General features: G+C 44.1%; 1 protein-coding gene across 9 annotated transcripts in view; it reads right to left on the bottom strand.

Annotated features, from left to right (window-relative positions):
• Positions 1-21,731, bottom strand: part of ATXN1 (ataxin 1) — a 212,363-nt gene that overhangs the window by 79,286 nt on the left and 111,346 nt on the right. For all 9 annotated transcript variants that reach the window (XM_056332313.1, XM_056332312.1, XM_056332315.1 and 6 more), the window contains one exon: positions 7,089-7,212. The gene's annotated coding sequence lies outside the window, so the exon portion shown is untranslated. The remainder of the gene's footprint in view (positions 1-7,088; positions 7,213-21,731) is intronic.

Here is a 21,731-nt window from a genome sequence, read left to right as displayed (position 1 = left end):
CACTGTGGATCTAATGGATGGATCTTAACTCAGAAGGGAGTTAACGAGGACCTTACCGCCTCAAAGAGCAGCACTATGGGATGCAGACTGAATGACAAGAGGACATTATTTTGCCTTTTTTCCCCAATAAAAAGCTGATTCCTTAACCAAGTAGCTTACAGTGCATGGTTTTGCAAGTAAACAAACAAAACCCCCTCCTTTCAAAAAATGTAAAATCAACCCAAAACACTGTGAACATGAAAAGCATTAGCTCCTCCAGTGCTCTTCCTGTTCCTCCACCCTAAATGTCAAACTCACTTTGACTTCATCAGAGGTTCATCTTACCTGAGGTTTCTTTTTGTGAACTCTTTGCATTGGAAATGCTAAACCAAGCTCTTGAGAAAAGAACATTTTATTTGCCAGCGATACAAACTCCTGGCAGCTCAAGGCTTAAAGCACAGTTTTCCCTCTGCCTCCATGGTGGACACCTCACTGTTGCAAGGTATCTCCATGGTTCTGGTCACAAATGTCCACATTAGCAAAGCCAAACTACATTTTGCCCAGCTTCTTTCAACTGGCACAGCTTTCATAATGCTTTAGCAGGATTCACTGCAGTCCCAACACTGGAAGTGAGACAAAGGGAATTTATACATCGCCACCCCAATTCTGACTGAAGGTCGCCTGGCACCGAAACCCATGAATAACCTTCCTCTCCTCATCTAATGCAACCCTCACTCCCCAAGCAAATTTGCTCCTATTACTAGTGCAATAACTTGGTAATAACTTGCACTTGTGCAATACACTTGATTTGCTATAGTGGGGAGGGTTTTTCTATTATTTAAAGAGCTGCCAGGAAAATCCATTAGAAATAAAAGACTACAGCATATCAGGTTTCCTTACCCTGTCTCTAGTTCTGACATCTCAACAGGGAAAGAAGCTAAGAGCAACCCTGGCAACTCGCTGCTTTATCTTCTTCCTCTTGACCTTTGTGCCATCAGGTGTCTCTGAAACACTCATCAGTGTCTGCAGCTGGAAACACCAATGCCCATTAACAACCAGAAACAGAAAACTCACTGACAAGCAACACTGATAGCATCAATACTGCCAGTTTGTCTAAGACTATCTAACGTTCCTTCCCAGCATAAGCATCCAGGGTCAATATGCCTGGCAAGCTGCAAACAAACCTGCAATAAATATGAATGAACAAGTTGTTCAGAATAGTATTCTGCTACGAACAATTTGTTCAGAATAGTATTCTGCTACAAAGGGCTCGTGATCCCTTTTCACTAACCTACCAGTAGCAGCAGCCTTTCCTTTTGAATGCACACTCCAAGCAGAAAATGGAAAAAACCCTCCCCTCTAGGAGAGCTTAATTTATATTCTCTTCCTGCTGCTGCTGCCACAAACATGATCAGCTTTGAGAGAAGCATCAGCAGGCTACTAGATACTGTTAGGGTCACCGTGGGCACAACAAACCAGCTCACCAGTGATGCTCACTAACACAGTAGCATAATAAAGCAGCACTGAAAAAGAGGAGAGGCAGAAGAAATATTCCCACAGGCATAGGAACCGGTGTTTTGGTCAGCTTCATCCCAGACACAACTTGCAAATACTAGAGCAGCTTTCACGTTATCAATCTGCGAAGGCTGGGTTTGGTTCCCAATGCTGTTTCTTGGCTTCACTGGAAGTCTCTTGGACCAAGGAGTGCTGCAAGCAAGGACCTGAAGTCTATTCTGCTGACACCACCAAGTTACAAATCAGAGCAACCATAAGCTGCACTGTTGAACAATATGAGACTCTTTTTCTCTCATGGACCACACTGCAGCCACCCTGGTACTGTAATCATTAACAAGCGCATTCACCTGCCTTCCTTGCTGCATTTACTCGCTCCAATGCACTAGTACTGCCTGCACTTCTCTAACGCCAAATCACGAAACAAAGCTGACAGCGAAAAGCTGGGGCAGCAGTTAAAGTGACTGCCAAAGAGAAATCTGTTTGTTCAGGCAAAAGCTGTTCTCAGTCCAAACATGGGAGTCATAATCTTACAGCCATTTGCTTGGAAGACAATGAAGGGAAGGCAGAACAGACTGAGAAACTACAGCTTGCTGCAGTTAGAGAAGAGAACAATCTTTGTGCCCAGATTTCTTTGCTCTGCAGGGTAAGTTTTACAAAGCTGACAACCGGTAGCAACATGTAGTGGCCCCAGGCGTCATGCCTGCCTATCAAAGAGTTGGATTTTAGCCCTGGAGAAATTACAACTTCTCAGTTCTCTGGAAGCTGTATCAGCCGAGAAGAAAGCAGAGAGTAATGAATGACCTAACTGAAAATTATTTTAATACATGGATTGCATACTGTAAGCCATAAACAGGGGTGCGGAGAGAACTGAGGGAAGATGGGCAGGAGGAAGACATCTTGTATTTGACAAGAACAGCATGGCCACAAATTACAAAAGGCAACAAAGTGGGGCTGCTACGACAGCAAAATCACCTCCTGGAGTGGTAGGGGCTGGCACACCAAATGGAAAGTACGGATCCACCAGATAAACCCTGGAGACAAGGGAGGAGGAAGCTCAACAGTCCAGGCTGGAAAAGACAGCAGGAAAAAGGCAGGTTCGGAAGTCATGTGTCAACGAGCCATCCAGCAAGAATATGGAGAAGAGAGAGGTGAATCCAAGGAAGCTGCATGGCCGTGAACAAAAAAAGTGTTTGGTCCTGCAGTGCTCCCTGAGTGCTGGTGGCTTATGGCCCAGTCGCTGCACATCCCTTTGCAGGACTCAAAGCCACCCTGGCCACATCCCTAGTGGGTGACAGGGGCCAGCAGACACAGCCCAGCCCTCCTGCGCTGCCTATAGGTGCCCATACACTGACCGTACGGGGATCCCCACGTAGCTTGGATGCTGCGTGCCACCAAGGCAGGTTTGCCACCCATGCACAGCGGCTTCGGGGCTGGGAGAGGGGATGAGCCAACCTGACATGCAGAAACATCTGCCACCGCCTCTGCACAGACACAGCAGGCTCTGCTGTATTTCTGCAACATCCATTTTAATCCAATGTTCATCAGTTAAAATAAACTGCCAGACCGATGGCCCAGAGTCACGGTCAGAGGCTTCTTTTCGAAGCCCTGCAAGAGACCTGAACTGTTTCAGCTTCCTCTCTCAAATGTCAGCCTTGAGCCGTTCTTGTCTGGCCAGCGGAAGCATGTGATGTGAAAGAAAAGCCAGGAAACAAGACTTTCTGAATAAACATTTATTTGGTGAGAAATACTTCTGATTTTTGGCAGAGAAATGTCAGAAACCTGAAGCCCTATGTATAGCATGCCTACAGAGTGCAATTTCTATTTAAAGGGAAGCTGCAGCTGTCTGTAGCTCCTAATGAAGAATAATGCCTGGGAACAAATTACTGCCATTTCTGAGAGACATTTTTCAAATGACAACAATTCTTCCCTTTTTCCCTCTCCCTATAAATACCAAGTGGCATATACTGGGCAGTTGTTGGGAAGAACGGACACACACAGAGCTCTCTCTCTTTTGTCAGCAGCCTGGTAATTTCCATAGAAAACCATGAAGTGGTTTAGCATACGGATACCAAAGCGATTCAAAAGGGAAGAGGTTCAGAAACATGAAGGCTGCATGTGTCAAAACTTCCCATTGCTCTTCCAAGGTGTGCACAGCTCACCACTGGGCATCACTTCCAACCATGCCACAAACTCAGTGTTGAGGCTCAAGGCGTGGGAGATGGCCGCTCACAGAAAACCACAAAAAAAGGCTTGCTAATGTTCAATTTTCGGCACTCGTGCATGCTTCCTGTCCGAGGGGCTGCTGCAGCAGCAGTGGGGGCAGGCAGGGGAGGTGATGCTCTGGGGAGAGGGTGCGCCGGGCTGGGCCAGCCTGGCCGGGCAGCTCAGGAAGCAGCACTGACATCAGCTCCCAGCCCTGCTGCAGGTCCAGGTGCCAGGAAAAACAGCCGGTGGCCAGAGAAGGAGTATGAATGAGATAGGACCAGGGTGAAGGGAGCAAGAAGGGCCAAGGAGTGGAGAAAGCAGGCAGCAGCTTGAAAACGGGATGGGTCCTGAGCTAAGCCTTGTGCGGCCACAGTCCACAAGACTGTCTCCCGGGCTCAGCCCTTAGGGTGGCAGGTTCCCACTGAGGCAGGCATGGGCAGCCTGCTGGAGCAAGGAGCAGGGTTGTTTACTATCCTGCCATCTGCAGTTTGCCCCAAATAAGTTACAGATATGAGATCAACTGAAGACGTTTCAGTTATTGACACATACTGGATTTAGAGATCTATTTTCCATTTCCCACAAACCGTGCCAGAGGTTTTCGTGTAAATGCAAAAAAAAAAAAAAAATAAAAAAAAAAAAAAGAAAGAAGTGAAGAAATGCCTGCGAGTGAGGAACACGAAGAGCTTATTCATTGCTTCTGTCAGAATGTGTTTGTGCTTGTGTGGCTAGCACTCCAAAAAAGCTGTGGCATATGTTTTCAGGATGGAAAAAAAACCACCTCAGGATACCTAAATCCTATCAGAAAATTACAAAACTGTATGCTGGGATTCACAAGGTACCCTCCTGCTAGAGCAAAGGAGCCTCGCCTTGCTTTGTTTTTACCCCTCACTAAGTGAAATAAATGTTCCTCCTTAACAAATCCTCCTGACATCCCTTTTTCTCTCTGTGAAAGAGGAATATGGACTTGATTTGTACAACCTCTGCTATTCCAGAAATGCGCTTCATCTAAATGAGAGCAGGAGAAAGGAAGAGAGAAATTTGTACTGTTTAGTAAACAGGCAGTTTCTAGGTGGATACGAGACACTGCTCCTCATTTACTGCCCCCCTCCCTCCTCAAGAGCCCCCCTTTTGCTGAAATTTGCCTGGGTGGCAGGAGGAGGCAGTGGAAGGGATGAGAACAGCTCCTGCTCACAAGGGATGATCATTTCTGCACATCTTAAGGTGACAACAACTCATGGAAGGGAGAGCAGTATTTTTCAGTAAAATCACTGTATACCGGCATTTCCTTCAGCAGAAACACCATCACTCCTCATCCGGTATTCTTGTCTCCCCGACAGGATAAAGGAAAGAGAAGGGAGAGGAGGAGCCTTGCCGACCACCTCCTCCTTGCAGCACTGTCCTCCAAGCAGGAGCCAGGTGACAAGACAGAGTCTCAAGGAACTTTCAAATCGCAATCCATCACCTACGAACGACTCCCTGAAAGAAACCGGTCCTGGATGCCAGGGTGAGAGCCATTCTCAAAAGCACTTTCTTTCCATCATTGGTAAGAAGACTGATGCTTTTTCTGTGCAAACCTGGGCCTCACGGGTGTGATTCAGGGTTTGGTGCCGCAATAGCAGACCACCAGGCTGTGCTTTAAGTGGGCTCACGTAAAACCCTTTTGGACAGGGCAGAATGTAATAATCACACCGACAGCATCTTCGACAGATACTCCATCCCCTGTAATGGCTGACGATTGCCTCCTCCTCTCATGCAGTTTATCTGGCTGATCTGGCACACCACATACCTTAAGAGGACCCAGGAACGCTCCTCTCTGTATGAGGTGGTGCTGCTGTTGCAATAAGTGGAGGTGATTGCAACATCTCAAACAAACATCTCCTGTTATCCCAAAAGCTTTGCATGCTAGGACAGTTTTTTATTAATATCATTATTATTTAAGGCTGCCCTCCCCTGCACTAGGATGTCAGCGTGCAAAGTAAGCCCGTGTGGTTTCCAGGAAGTCTTTCCAAGTGTGGGAATAAGCTGATATGGCCACGTCTGCTTGGATACATAGACAGTGCGAAGCTCCAGGTCTCAGAGGCCCCTTATTCATCTCAATGAGTTACTAACTTGGCAGTATAGTGGTACTAACAACTAACAAGTCCAAATGTCAGCTTTAACAATTCCACCATAGATCAAAGCATGCAGGAAAGGGGAGAGATGATAAAGATTTTTCAGTCTTCTCTAACATTTATTTTGCAAGTAGCTCTTGGGAAAGCTGCACTGCTTAGACTCTGTCTCAATCTGCTTCCCAAAGCCTGAACCCAAAGGGAAAAGCAGAGCCAAGGAGGGCATCCAGCTTTCAGGGAGCTAGAAGGTATGCCCAGCAGTCAGAAGAAATACTTATATTTACTAAATTTATGGAAAGTGCAAAAACTAATTTGCTCAAACTGGAAGAATCTGCAGCTGTTTTATCACTACTAATGTCTTGAAGGGCCATCGCATACTTTGGACATAAGGATTTAAATACTAACTCACCTAATTTTGAAAATCCCAAGGTTCCTTCTTCATTCAAAAATAACGATTATTCTCAAACCAGGAAGGCAGAGAATTCTTGTTTTCCTCTGTTTGTAAGGATGTTTACATTTGATCTGCACATTTGCCCACTTCGACCCAGAAAAGCAGTGGGCTTCATGTAAAAAACAATGAACATAAAAATATTTATGCCTTTTCTTTAGCCGTCCCTCATGGGAACAGTTTCTTTTGTTAAATGCCACATGTGGATGAGGATCTTAGTTGTATGCCTGTGTTTCCCTCTGAAAGGTGTGCTACTCTAACTTCCATGAACACAAACCTCTGAGAGGAGCACTTGTATTGAAAATACTCAAATTAATATAATAAACTGATCAAAGCAATTTGAGTTTGGAATACCAGGCATAAATAACCACATTTGCATTCCCCTAATTTGAAAGTGGCCCAATAATATCAAACATTATACAAGCAGGTATAAAACTCCTGAATCTGACCTGTAGATTGCTTAACTGATATCCATAATATTTTCCACTCTTATTAGGCTACACAATCACAAGGCATTCAAATGCAGTCTTAAGATATTTAACCAAAAAGCAGTAATAATGTTTTAAATAACCATAGCAGTCCAAGGAAAAGAAACCCAGCGGCTTTCCTTAGACACCACCACTCTGCCCTTGAAGACATTAAAAGAAAGAAAAAAAAAGAGAGGGAGAGAAATTCAAGTCTGGCTTTGCAGCCCAATCCAAACACACCTGCCTTTGTTTTCAGAACAAAAAGATGCCCAGTACATCACAGGGAGGGGAGCAGACACTACAGTGCAGATACCACCCCCCAAAAGACACAATTGCAAGTACTTGTTATCACTGCTAGGAACTCACAACATTCACTACGTTCTTCTTCGGGGAATTCTGGATTATCCTTTAGCATGAAGATTTTTCAGAAGCTGCTGGATTGCTCACAGGTCCTCACTGGCTTTCTTCTTTCAAATAAAGTAAGATGGAGCTGTCAAAGAAAAGCAAAACAAAGTAAGAAAGGAAAGCAAGGAATAAAAAAAGTAAAACCCATAAAGCTGCTTAGCAAATGAACAATTGATTCCTCAATCTCCTTGAAGCAAATGCATTTTTAATGAGCTCCCACAATGGAGATTCCAGTACAGAATGCATGTACATCAAACACTGATCTAGGATAGGAAGAGTCATTTGCTCCGTACTTCATATTACCAACAATTAAAACCCAGTTCAGAGTTGCTGAGGCAGATACATAATTAAAATAGTTCTTGGATACTTCTGTTGCCATAACAAGAGGACGGACGAAAAAACTACTCAGGGTTGTTTTGAAAAGTGTCTGCAAACAAAGACCACGGTGTGCAGAGAGATCCACACAGAAAGATTTTTGTTCTCAATGAATTCCTCTAAGGGGACACAAACACCTATTTCTGTAGTTATCTATAATATTGCAACAGAGTAGTACTGAAACCAAAAATAACACACACACACACTTGCTGTTCCTCAGTAGGAAGTATTTTTCACACCTGAGATTTTTAATATCGTGCAGATTCTTTCATACTTATTTTTTGACTGGAATTTCTTTGTGGACCAACTCTTAATTTTTTTTACCTACTGTACAAGGTATCAGACTATCCTCAGCTTGGGCCTGAGAAAACTGCTCTGCTTCATTTTTATGTGAACCCTACAAAGAATACTAAAATAGTGTATTTCCACAGGGCCCAAATTGAACATTTTTTTCTGTCAGCCAGGTTCCCATGGTCTACCTGTACTTCCTAAAGTCTTAGTTTCACTTTGTGCCACAAACCTTTCCTATCTCCTTGACATAAGGCTCCCCAAACATTTCACATGTAATTTCAGGATGCGTGCCCATGGATCCCATCCTGTCAGTGCTATGGTGGAAACCACGTCCCTGAACCGAAAACACACACAGGACATAAGTCTACACCTGAGACAGTACAAGCTCCCTTACTTTCAGTGGAGGAAACTAGGCAATCTAGAAAATGATTAATTTGACCTGTCTTAAGCATCTGCTTTAGGACAGAATGAATCACTCTCTAGAAAGGTCTGCTGCTCTCCCTCCATAAAGTGAGTCTAGACACTGAGCTCAGATTAGATGGCTACAGATGAATGCAGATGAATCTCACCCTACGTGATGGCAGGAAACAAGTCAGACAGATGGACAGGAGCAGTTCATGGGTGAAGAGCAGAGGGAAGGCAATGCAATGACAACTATTCAAAAAAGTTTACAGCCCTGAGACTGTCTGTTTTAGTCAAACATACAAAGCAACGACGACGTTGCTGACGTACTCGCAGAGGCGTAGCCCTTGGAGAAGCCGGTAGTGCTGTTCTTCCAAAACCTTCCAAAACCTGAACCAGTATTTGCCCAGGTGATCCAGCTTTGGGGTAAGATTACTGGTTTTACCGGCTGAGGCTTAGCTCTCACAGAGCAGTGAGTGAAGCAGAGTCCAGATGGTTGGACTCTCCAAGGCACGCTGGCAATGATGATAGTGACCACTAGTCTCAGTTATGTGTCTTTGTCCCCTCCCTCATGGACTGTAGTAATGCAAAATACCCATTACAAAAGTCTTCACGGCTTAAGAAACTTGCAGTTGGAAGTACAACAGCTGTGTGACAGAGGCACTGCAACCCCAAGATCCTTGAGATACCCAGGTCCTGGCTACACTTCCAGGACTCCGGTCAACAGCTTCTCTCCTCTACTAAAATGGGACTCTGGTGCTTATCAGACAGACGCACACCATCAGGCATGATCTCACAAGCTTTGTAACTTCAGAACGCAGACCAAAAAGAGAAAGAAAACCCAAACCTACTTTTAAGTCAGCCCTCAAAATTTTGCTTAACACAAACCAATTTTTCAATCTGCTTATTTCTTCTTTAAACTACATGAATCTCAGGACTGGAAAATAAAAATCCACAACCAAGCTCAAAATACTGAAAATATTTTGTTTCTAAGTGTTAACATTTTGTTTCTAAGTGTTAAAATGAAACACGTCACCATTTTCAAAATTATTTGGTTTTTTCCCCAATAATTTGGCAATCCAAAAATCTAAAAATTCAATTTGTTTCATCTTCATCTCTTGCCATTCAACATGCAGGGGAACCTGAAAACGGAATCCAAAGGAGTACGAGAAAATATTTAACATTTCTGCCATAATTAGATTGCTTCCAATTACTTTTAGTAAGACCAGGGAAGTTTACTCCATGCACACCTCAACTCCCATGTCAGATTTTGTAGCTCCTGCTTGCACAGGCTCCTCTGAGCCTCCCTGGGGAGTCACCTGCATGCAACACTGAGCTGAAATCCACCACACTCCGTCCTTCCACGAACTTCAACAGGCAAGATTAGGATTTTGATTCTGTTCAAGTTAAACAAGGCTCAAATTGCCTGTACTGGAGCTCCAACCACCGAAACAGGAGCAAGTGTTGCATGCTAACTCTGCCGTTACCTTGCTGTCAGTCTGGAATTTGTCTTGCAGACCCCTGCTGTCACGTGGACACGGGAACAAGTCACAAGCAGCATCTGTGCGACACAGTGCAGTGGTGCTCTGTGGCAGACACCCATCTCCATGCAGTCTTATTTCATAGGAGAGATGACATGAAGCAAGACAGCCTACCTCTCCGGGAAAAAAAGGGAGAGAGACTTTGTATTTACCATAGGGTGCCTTTGCACTGCACACACAGCCGCTTATTATGGAGCAGATGATTCGCTATAGTTTCACAAGCTAGTTTAATCTGCTACAACTTGCACATTTGACCTTACCCGTAGGCGCTTCTTTTTGCAAGGGGCAAGGCACGTCTGCCTGCAAATGTTCCCAGATGTTTTTATGCTTAAGGTTTAAAGACAGCAGAGTACAACCTTCCGGACGCACAGGGAGATACTGAAGCACAATCCTCGCCTGAAAGGCAGAGTACTCATTCCCTAATTGAGACAATCTTTTTGCTATGCAGATGTGGCCAGCTGCTCTTCTTGGAATATACAAAAGAGTCACAACTTGGAGGGACCATCAAGGAAGGCTGGTTTGCAGTACAACTAGGTTTTAACCAGGCTTTGCAACTGAAGTTTCAATGTGATCAATGAATCCTTATCACACACTTTAAGGCTATGGTGAAGCAATATCACGCTTACTGATCACATCTCAGCTATACATGGGAAGTGTTACACAAGGAAGCTGTTGTTCATGGTCCTACAACATTACGGTTATTCAAACATCACAGCATAGCCCTGCCTTTGAGTGCTAAAAAGGACATTGAGTTGAGAGATTAGAAGTGTAACCGAGAGATGAAGAGACCTCAAATCAAAGAACATGGAAGTACTTCTTGGGAGTATTTAAGATAGTAAAATTGGACCCCAGGGCAATCAACATGTAAGAACCACAGTACAAGCGAGCAACTGCAAATTGGCAAAACTGAAAACCAGAAGTCAGCTCTGTGCAATACCCTGTGTTTATTCCACGAAAAGGTCATGCTCTCCATCTTGCTTTGAAGAGCAGGCAGTGAGAGATTACTGTTTTTCTAGCCCTTTCCTGCAGGTTTTTAATTGCCATTCCTTGCTCTCTTGCATCATGTCATTCGGTTTTCCTAATTCACAAATCAGCATAAGCTAATAAAAATGTTTAAGAGATGGCAACGTTGCTCCCAAATTGTTTCGTTGTTTGCTATTATCCCACAACTAATCCTTCAACTCAAATAAAACCGTAATTCATTTCCTCCTTTATTCTCCCCTCTGCCCGAAACAGTTTTAGACAGGTTCAGTCCTGCCCCACCACAAATGGGAAAGGCGAGGTTGCATCTTCCTGGAGCATGTGCGATTTCAATTACCTAATGTGCATATCATCTATCATGTCAGGAAAAAACTTCTAAATTATTTTCAACAGGTTTTGCTGATTTTACACATAGAGAAAAAATTCTAATGGAAACAAACAAACAAACAAAAAAACCCACCCTAACCCATAAACCAACCAAAAATTAACTATCTTTCAGATTTCAAGTTAATAAAAGCTTCTCGACACCAGCCATGCCAAGCTTTACCCATCTGAAAATCTCATAACAATTTGAAAATCTCATCACATCTAGTGTACAAAGGCTGCTCCTGATGGGGTCAAGTCATCTTTACATCAATTGTTCTGCTAGTGTAAAAAAGACTTACATCACAATTTCAAACACACTTTAAGGCTATGGTGAAGCAGTATCACCTTAGCACAAAATGGGATTTGTTTGCATAAAGCAGGCAGGCATCACTCTGATTTTTGTTTAGCATCCATTCCTCATCTCAAGCTTGATTCTCCACAGCTTTGTCACATACACAAGCACTTCCCATGGCTTTGCATGTGGTCCATAGTCAAGTGTCCAACTTCACAAGGCATTACACCTGCTCTGTGCAGCATGAATAACTGTATCTGGCTTTAAGGGAATAGTAAATCAAGTTGTCGGTACTTGGCATACCCTGCAGGACCTAAACCAGAAAACCATGCAGACCATGGGGGTCAGACAAGGAAGCAATCCATCCTGCCCCACAATCTGCAGCAGGGGGAATAATTCATGTATGTGACCTTCCCCAGCACTGTGAACACATCCATGGGCTGTGCCCCAGCCCAGCACATCTTTCCTGTGTGAATGGCACTGCCAGTGTGAGTGCTTACTCACTAGGAGAATGAAGTGTTGCTGGATGGGAGCACCTGTCTGCAACCAGCAGGCAGACAGCACCAGCACGTGAGGCTGAAGGGGTAAGGCTGCAGCTCACAGCCTCCAGTGCAGGAGCCACTGCTGAAGATGACTGATGGTTCTGCACAACTAATGTTAACTGTTAGTCATCTAAAAATCGGTGTCCCAAGATTTAATCTAAAAAAACATTATTCATCATTATTTCATCCACAGCAGGTATTTTTCATGACTTAAGGTTCAGGAAAACTGCTTGTCATTTTAGCAACCTATGCAAGCACACTGGGAATGGGATTTTTCAGCCCTGCTCACTGGATATCCATCCTTCCAAACCTATTATCTGGAAACCATGGAAGCAACTTTGTTCCCAGAGTGGTCCCCACTGCTCTCGTTACCCTATCCCTAACCCAAACACCTTCAAACGAGCAATCAATCGGAAAACAGATGAAGGTTCAACACCATGGGGGCAGTTGTATATATGAAAACATGGATGCCAGCTTGAACTCACACTCTGTTTACATGATGCTTAATAACAATACAAATTTGACCAGCACATCCGAGACATCCCCTTTATACAAATAACATCAATCACAACCATACCCTTTATGTACTTACTGGTAATTGTTATATAATATTAAATATTATGTAGTGATAACTGTTATTACCAGTAATACCCAGTTTCTCCAACAAGACTTGAGGTTAAACTGTGCTTAGCCCTGTGCTTAGTTCCTAAGTTCTATGAGATTTCCCCCCTAACGAGAGCGTAGCATAAGACATTAAGAGAGCAAGTAAAGAGGTGGGCAGGGGTTGCCACACACGATGCCACCAGGTGAAAAGAAAACTAACAGAATCATGTCTAGACTGTTTTGTCTTAAGAAGCAACAGTACAGAACTGGAAGAAAAAACCTCACAAATACCTCCTATCAGTTGTCGATGTATTTTTCAATAAAAATCCATCACCCCATTAACATCCCTGTTTTATATATATCCCTATTATATATTATCCTTATAACATAAGCACCCCCTATTTGCCACTTTCTCATGGCTGTCAAACCAGGAATAGTGGGAGGTGGGGGGGATTTCAACTCAGATTTACATTTTTCTTAGCATGCCAACTTTCTTCATTCTCGCACAGGGGTTTTAAGTACAAACAACTCTATTGTCTGTGTGTTTGTAACAAAGTCATTCCTACAGGTCTTCTGTGCAGAAAAGATTGGAAAAAGAATGCGAACGGTCCATAATAATTCAGGCTCAGAGCCAGTTATGTTGAACAGATATAAGCAATAAAAATAACCACTCTGGATGTTTCTGTTACATGACAAGTATTTCTCTTTTTCTTTTGTGGAAGCTATTATGCAAAAAATGCAGCTCAGCCCTGAGTTGAGACAATGAGCCTCCTGCGTATTTGAAGAACTGCAGCACTCTTGTAACTTGTTGCAGACGAGAACGAGCTCAAGGGCTAGGCCTTCCTTACACGTACGGCCACAGCTCTCCCGCAAACAAACAGTGTTAAGGGGGAATCCAAATGCCCTGAGCCCCAAAGCACAGCAGCACCAAAACCACGGGCTGAGGTTCTGTTTATTTGCAGTATTTTAACAAGCCAAAGAGAAAACCACCTGAAAAAGACAGTTCAGTGGGTTGCAGCACTAACAAACACCAGCAAAAAGGCTTGATCTTTGCTGGCAGCAACAATCCCAGCAGGTGCCCACCATACCAGTTCCCTGGTGCCAGTAAGAATTGAGCTGGGGCCTCACTGGGCTCAGCCACAGCTTCCCACAGCTATTCATCTGCCTACTTACACAAAGCTCTCAGGGAGCAGCTTCCCTGTAGCCTCTACCCGTGCAGCAGGGTGGGTTGAAGAGGACCCAAGTAACAGGAGCCGCCAGGCTGGGGACACACACATGGGTGCAGGCACAAACAATGCCACCACGTGAGCCTTGCTTCCTTAGGAAGCCAGCCCAGAACCCACCCTTAACCTTCTCCCCGCTTCCAGCGTGGCCACATCTTCTGTGCTGCTGATGCAACGTGAAACAGTGCTGGAAAACAAAGGCACTATTGAATAACTTTTTTGCAGGATTAAGATGACGATGCTAGCTTACAACCGAGATTTCAACGATTTCAACACTGAGTGCTAAGTAACAGGAACATGGCTTGGCAGTAAATCCAGAGATTACCTGTTGAAACATTAATGGCAAACACCTTTTGATGTGGGGTGCTTTATGTGGTGCAAAAGCCAGCACTGTAATTATGCATTTCCTTTCTATGAATCTAGTATTTAAAAGTAAAGTATTACTTGGGGGGGTGCGCACGCGTATGTGCGTGTGTGTGCATGTGTGTGTGTGTGTGTTACAGGAAATACTCTACAGCTGAGCCTGAGATTTACCAGCATAGCTGCACGTAGTAAATCTGCAACAGGGGACCTCAGCCGTTTCATTCATCATGCACCAAGCAGAGGGCTAAAACAATTGCCACACTTAAGACAAATGCCAGCATGAGTCATACCAGCCGGAGTGCAAACATGTTTGCTGTTGGGTGACTCAGAATATCACATCCTGAATTCACAAACCTTCCTATAAATAATAATTTCCGAAATTGTTGCATTTCTTTAATACAACGCAATTTTAAGTGTGGTGCCAAATCTATAAAGGCTCGCCTGACTACAAAGAAAATGTTTTTCCCCTCTTCCCTTTTGTTCCTGATCACATGTACCTAGCTGTGAGTAGTAGGCTGTCTATGGTGACTGAAGTAGTAAGTGCATCGATTCATACCCAATAAAACACAAATATGGCTCAAAACAGGTGACAAATGAGAGATACCCCCTCAAAAAAAAGAAAAAAGGGAGAGAACTAAACACAAGCCATAGGTCCTTTCACTTAGTGCATATGCTTTCTACATCAGGACTTTCTCTAATTCTGACGTGCTTTAGCATGTTCAGCATTCAGAGAAAAGGAACGTCATGCTGGCACGGGACACAGACCAGCTGGAGAAAAGGGGTGAGAAATGCTGGAGAAGCGGTGAGCAAGGCTGTGGCAGCATGCTGCACTCAGGCAAGGAGGGACTGGGGGCTGCCACACTTGCTAGTGTATGTACACACAGCAAAAGCACAGCCCCTGCTTCACCGAGCACTCAGCCTCAATACAGCATACAGCCATCATTCCTTCCCAAAAATAAGAACGTACTCAGTAACAAAACTAATGCACTGTAATAATTGGTAATGATTATCTATGACTGCCTTTAATTCAGGAACGCATCTGAATCAGAAGTCCCACAAGTGCCTTTTGAAACAGGGCTGAACTTAGGGATATGACCAAATTTATTCAGGAGAGCGCTGATAAAGTGTGATGTCTCTGCAAGCACAGGAAAAAAAAATTGTGATTTTGTGTAAGGTTGTGGGGAAGGTGTTTTTAACTTGATTTTCAGTTAGGAATGTATTCTTATCTTACACGAAACGGAATTCATACACATACAAATCTCCTTACATCAAATCAAGACAGTCTTGCTTTCTCCTAATTGTTTTGTGAAATAACCACTCAGAAGTTCATTTCTGTTACCTTTTTCAGGCAAAATAAGAGGCCTTTTAGAGAAATTTTATTGCTAAAACAATGAAATTCTCCTGGGAACGACTTCGTTATGGAAATGAAGTGACAGCTTCTTTTATCTAGCCAAGCAGCAAGTCTGCATTTATAAAAGGCATTCTGTGCACGAAGTACAGTGAGTGGGAGGACGTGAAAATGCTATTTTTAATCCAGATTTCAGCGTTCCTTCCATACAGATCTCCTGGAATAATAACAGCAACAACAATAATGATAATTAATAATGCCAAAAAAGGAGTACTGTCTTAAAGGTGAGTGGCATGTGAGAAAGGAAATTGTAGTTAAGGACTTGGAAGATTTAGGGACAAATACAAGGTTCTTTCAAATAAACTGGCATTGCGCCATGAATTTCACAGGATTGGAAATGTGCCCCCTAAATTTTATATTGTAATTTTTAAAAAAAGACAATAAATTATCATTATGTGCAACATATGCTGCATCTCTACCATTTGTTTTCATGCAGCAACTGTCATTTTCAGAAACACCACTAAATAAGAAGTTAACTGTGGAGCTGATGCTGTCACTGTGTTTGGGTAAGTGACCATGCCAGCTTTTAGACTTGGGGAAGAAAGCAAACCTTGAGAAAATCCAGGGCCAGGCAATGTTTTCAAATGCAGTGAGAACAAGGGTAGGATGCAGACTTTGGCCTAAAGCTTAAAAAAAGACACTGGAAAGATCCTTTTCTGCTTTGCTGACCTTTGCCCCTGTCCCTCAGGACACCGTTACAGAGTTGAATTAACGCATACAGCAAGTGTGGGACATATTTTGCCTCTCTACCAGGAATACACCAGTTTCAGTGATCCTGGCATGTAATTATCCAAGGGCAGAAGTTAACCCTGATTATCAGAAGATTGTTATTCAGTTGTGTTATCATCTACCAGTGGTAATTAGGACAAGCCTTTGCATTTCACACCTAATAAAAATTAACAAGAATGAGCAGGCTGTAACAAAATGCATGTGAGGCACACACATGCCGAGGTGCAACGCGAGACCTGCTGGTGCGATCGCACTTGGAGTAACCCCACCACTGGGAAGCCCCTATTTCATGCGAAATTAAGAGTAAGCTGGAGAAATCACACATACTGTCTCTCCCTCTCTTACACTCAGAGGCTCTAACACAGAAACACGCTGGAGTCTGGCACTGACTCATGTTTCAAACTCGGGAGCAACCCCCAACACGCGCGCCTGCACACAGAGCCCCTACACACACCCAGCTCCTGCACATCCCCTGTCTTGTGCTGCTGCCACAAGGCACCAACCTTGTTCAAGTGATTTCCCTCCATGGTTTTAGTCCACTGCAGAACCTTCATCAGCAACAGCATGAAACGTGCAGGAACCAGCACCCTTGGCATGCTACCCCCCACACACCCCCCACCCCAGTGCAAAATCAGCCACCTAACTACTCTTCCAAAAGCCATTGTTTAAGGGCCATTCAGGGCATGCCTGGAGGCACTTCCACTCTCTCACCCTCCTACAAGACAAATCTTCATGCCCTTAACCTTTATTTGCCTTTTATACAGTAAAATTCAAGTCTATTAAAATACAGAATTCCAATTTGATATTTTGATCACCTCCATCTGCTTCATGGGAAACGTATGGTGCTAAGAGAGAAAAAAAATACATAGGACTGGAATAAGTTAGCCCTGTTTTCCTTTTTTGTCCATTGCTTGCTGCCAAACACGCTTGCTGCTGGTCAATTGCCTAGCTTGCTGCCAGCGAATGCTCAGCTGGGCACGTCACCAATGTTTAACCCTCAATAAAATTAAATCCCAATAATACTTTGCACTCATTTAGGGTTTTAGATATTACAAACATTGTAAAAAAAAAAAAAAAAAAAAAGAAAAATTAACTGCATACTCCGTAACACCCCTGCAAGGTAAGTTGATATTATTATTCATACCTTATGCAAAGGGGAATTTCACTGGAGAAGAGATAACTGACCTGCTCAAAGCTATGCAACACAGGTCCTCCTGTTTCCTGGTTCTCACCTCATTCCAACAGACCAGTTTCGGCCTTTCCTGAAATTCAGAGAGAGTTAAGAGCCCTGCCTTCATTTCTGCCTCTTTCGGCTGCATGGGTGGCATGAGAGTGGTCCCTGGTTTCATCGGCTTGCAGTGGGACCAGAATCAACTGGACCCACAGCACTCCCGTTTCCACCTCCCTGCATCAAGCAAGGATTAGCAGCAGAAAAGAATTTGGTCTGTGGGAACATTATGAGCCCTTTTCGCAAAAGGAAACCAAGTTTTAGCCTCTGCAGACGCCTTCTAGTACTGCAGGAGGGATAGTAGAGGACTCAGCAGTGTACATGTACTGCACGCTGCTCCTCATACTCCCCCTCCCTTTCCCCTCAACTACAAAAAAGGGTAAGGCTGAATAAACAAAGGTTTTATCCAGAATAAACAGCAGCAGGGCAGGAGCAGTGACCACTGCCTGCTCTGGTGGGCTGCAGCCATCCCTGCCAACCATCACGTGGCAGAAAAGGCCACGCTGAGATTGCCTGCAGCTGGCACTGCTGCTGGCATGTTGGATGGACCTGAATTTTTTAACCACCACTTTGAGGTGAAAACCCTCATGTCACAGGCTGGACAACAGACTAATGTACTCAGAGATCCTGTTACACCACCAGCTGTTCATCCTGCACCGCTGCCAATAGCCACAGCGTAGGTGGGACCCAACCACGCTTATTACGTCAGAAATCACAGGTTTTCTACCTGTAAAAGACTATGTGCAGTGATACGATTAAAGCAGAAACCTTACCTGCTAGCACTGTGGATGTAATTATCCTAGTTAAAAAATCAGGCTTTTACTGGCAAAGCTCATCCCAGTTCACAGGCCAAGTAAGCCCTACCTTCGATCAAAGCAGTTAGATTGGAAAAGCACTTGAATGTCTTGATCAGCTCCATGAGCTAAGACAAGGCTTAAGTAGAGAAGGTTATCCCACCTAACCTCTCACTTTTAACCATGTTTGTTTGAGTCAGGGCCAACCATATGCTCAGCTCTAGCTGCAGGTTTTGATTGCCCTGAAGTGCTAGCCCAAGCCAAAGCCTCTTTAGCCACCCCAACTAGGAGTGCCGTCACCCCGCAGATCAGCAGATGAGCTCCACGGTTTAAGTGGATTAGCTGTGCTGAACAACCCTGCTACATCCAGTCCTCGTGTCGGCAGCACTGGAGCTTCAATCAGCAATGATCTTACATGCAGCTCTGGGAGGTTTTGCTGCAGAGGACAGAGCTGGGCTAACAACAAACCTGAGCTGTCCCCAGGCCCTGGGAGAAACACAGGCTTGCAGTTTGGGCTCGGTGGGCACCCCAAGGGGCTCAGTGAGACAGAAGTGTCCACGATGACTGCCCCTTCCCACACCCTCTCTGGCACCAGGGTTTGGGGTTGGCTTCCCACTACAGTGTGCAACTAGGATGAAAAATATCAGCCTGACACACCACACACCACCTTGTCATGACTTCTGATGCAAACCCCTCAGCATCAGCACATAGCAGAGCGGTGCTTAAACTGACACAGTAACAGGGTACCCTCTTGATCCCACCTACCCTTGCCACCTAGCTCAGCCTGGGAGGAACAGCCTCTGCCGTGTCTCAGCAGCTACAAAACTCGGTTCCAGCAAACTTCACTCCGAAAGCAATGAATTGCAATTTCCCAGGTACACCATATCCTTCTCTCAGTCACTCCTCCCAAAGACAGCAGGCAGAAGTGCCACATAACATAACATAATCAGTGTGAAGTTGTAACAGTGTGGGAGAATGTGGCAATTCATGGAAAATGTCATCGACCAAAAGGCAATTAGCAGAGAGTCTAAATGCAGAAGCAGAAGGGAGTGGTTTCCTAACAAAACAAGCCTTGTTAAAAAAATAAAATAAAAAAAAAACACCCTAAAACTTGCTTTCCTCAAAAAAAGCAGCACTCTCAGGAGACTGAAAGCATGTGAAAAAAATACCTCTGTGAAGCTTTCTGTAAAGATTATTCTTTACAGACAGATTTGGCAGCCCTTTCTGCTCTGTCTCCTAATGCTATTGAGTATAACTATGCTAAGTCAATAAGCAAAGCCACTCAAAAGGTTGGGTTTTTTTTGAGGTTTTCTAGGCCAAGAGAGGAAGCAGTGCGATAGGAAAGTTTTCAGAAGTGGGAGTTGTGCCTGCCTTGCTTCTAATTGTAGTGAAACTGTCAACCTCTGCGTTGTGTTTCAAGACTTTACACTTCAAAATCATTCCCTCTGTGCTTTGAATTGCTATACTTTCAAGCTAACTACTTCTAAAAGTGCTGTTTAAAAAATGACATCTTCAACCACATTTAACGTTGAAAATAAATCTAAATTTGCAAAGTCTTATTGGGTCCCTGCAAGAGTACAGATTTTTTTTTATCATACTTGACAGCCAATCTCTTGGAAATTATTTGTGCAGAAATTTAGTTTAAATTACTTCATATCAAGACATTTAAGAGAAATGTGGTTTTCATTATAAGCTAAAAATAATTATGTTCTTTTTACCTTAGACAACAAAACCCCCAATATTCAAGCAGCAAACAACACTGAAACCAATTAGTAGTCTTACAACCTACAATCCTACCTATATGCAGGCATATATTAATTGTATTTCAGAATGAGCTCCAGACTCACGTGGCTAAGCAAACTGAACTAGGCTGACTTGCTTTCTCAAAGCAGCAGGTCCACGTACTATGGTGACAATTACAGGCACTCACTGCCCTTGGAAAACTTGGGGAATCACCTCATCAATGCCAGAATGACAGATAATGTGCTAAATTCTCTTCAGTGGCCAGATCCGATCAAGGAAGTGAGACAGATACTTGCCAAACTGCAGTGAGCTGAGGGAGCCCAGCGCTTTCCAAGTGTCCCTGCATACATCTGAATTGCAGGTTAATTAGGATGCCATGCTCTTTTCACGCTGTCATGAAACAAAGAATATTGACATTGCTTTGGCTTTAATGGTTTTCAAATATGAAAGAGCATTTCAGGAGAGCAAAGACAGTTAGTTCAGTAAGGCTCGGGTATATTTACACTTTGTTGCTCAATGTGGTAAAACCAATTCAGGGTAAATGTTTACTGCTAAATATTTGTGGAGATGGAGAACAGGCATGTATGCAGCTCAGAGCATGCAAGCTCAGTCAGCTCAGCCAGGAGCTAACTTGTAGCTAGAGTGACAGTGCCCAGCACAGGGAAGCCCCAAGACTGACTCCAGTTCCAGAGTAATATGTTCACCAAACAGAAAATTATACCGTACCTTGTGGGGCTGAACAACTTTGAAGTATTATCTCGAGGTCTGCCAAAGTTTGAGGTGTTCCAGATGCCATGTTTCAATTTAAGCTAATCTATTTTTCATATCCCTCTGCCGGACTCTCATCTCTCTGGTTTAAAGGAGAACAGCACAGTGCTTAACCCTGGGAAAAAAAACTCCCACCACTGCTCAGGAATGACTCCCCCTTATAGCATTTGGAGATTGCATTAATCACTTTGCAAGGAAGTCCCAGCCCACTCTTAGCTCACCACCGCATCATGGGCACCTGGCTGGGCCAAGCTGAGGCGCTACAAAGAAGCTCTGCACTTGGGAAGTTGGGATATGTGGCCTTCCCTCTGCACTCCTCTCAACACCATTTCTCCATGCACGGCTGTGATTCCTCCCCAGCTCTTTCCAGTCCAACAAAACAAACCAAACAAAAACAAACTAACAAAGAAACAAAAAAAAGCCTTAACCAGACAGGAGCAATGCTGGCCAAGTGCCTTCTGCTCCAAACACCAGCACCAGCTTGGGCAAGACGTGAGGAAATGCAACCATGTCACATGGGAAACAGCTGAGCTATGGCAAACAACAGCCAGCAACTAACCAAAAAGTGCCCAACCCAGCAGCTGTCTTTTCCAAGAGGAAAGGCTGCCCTCTGCTACCCCTGCCGCCTCCAGCAGAGCTGGAACACCTTCTCAAATATCCTTTGTCCGCCACAGCAGTCCAGCAAACATTACCTCCTAATCACTCCCACCGTACACAAATCCCTTCCTGGCTTGGTGCAAGGTGAGTACAAAGTTTTTGCTAATCTTGCATTTATTTTAATTTTTTCCCCTCCCTTCCCACGTCATGTGAATTATCCCCGTTTCCCAGCTTCAAAGAGTTAATGTAAGAAAGAACCACCCTAGCATGTGCTTCATGCAAGGGTAAGTGGACTGGCCAGCTACCAAAGCAGATTGTTAAAAGACTGCACCAAGCTCCTGATTTTTTTCCTTCAGCT

This window comes from Falco biarmicus, chromosome 3 (genome assembly GCF_023638135.1).
Source record: "Falco biarmicus isolate bFalBia1 chromosome 3, bFalBia1.pri, whole genome shotgun sequence".
NCBI lineage: Eukaryota > Metazoa > Chordata > Aves > Falconiformes > Falconidae > Falco > Falco biarmicus.
This window is presented reverse-complemented; position numbering and strand designations above follow the sequence as displayed.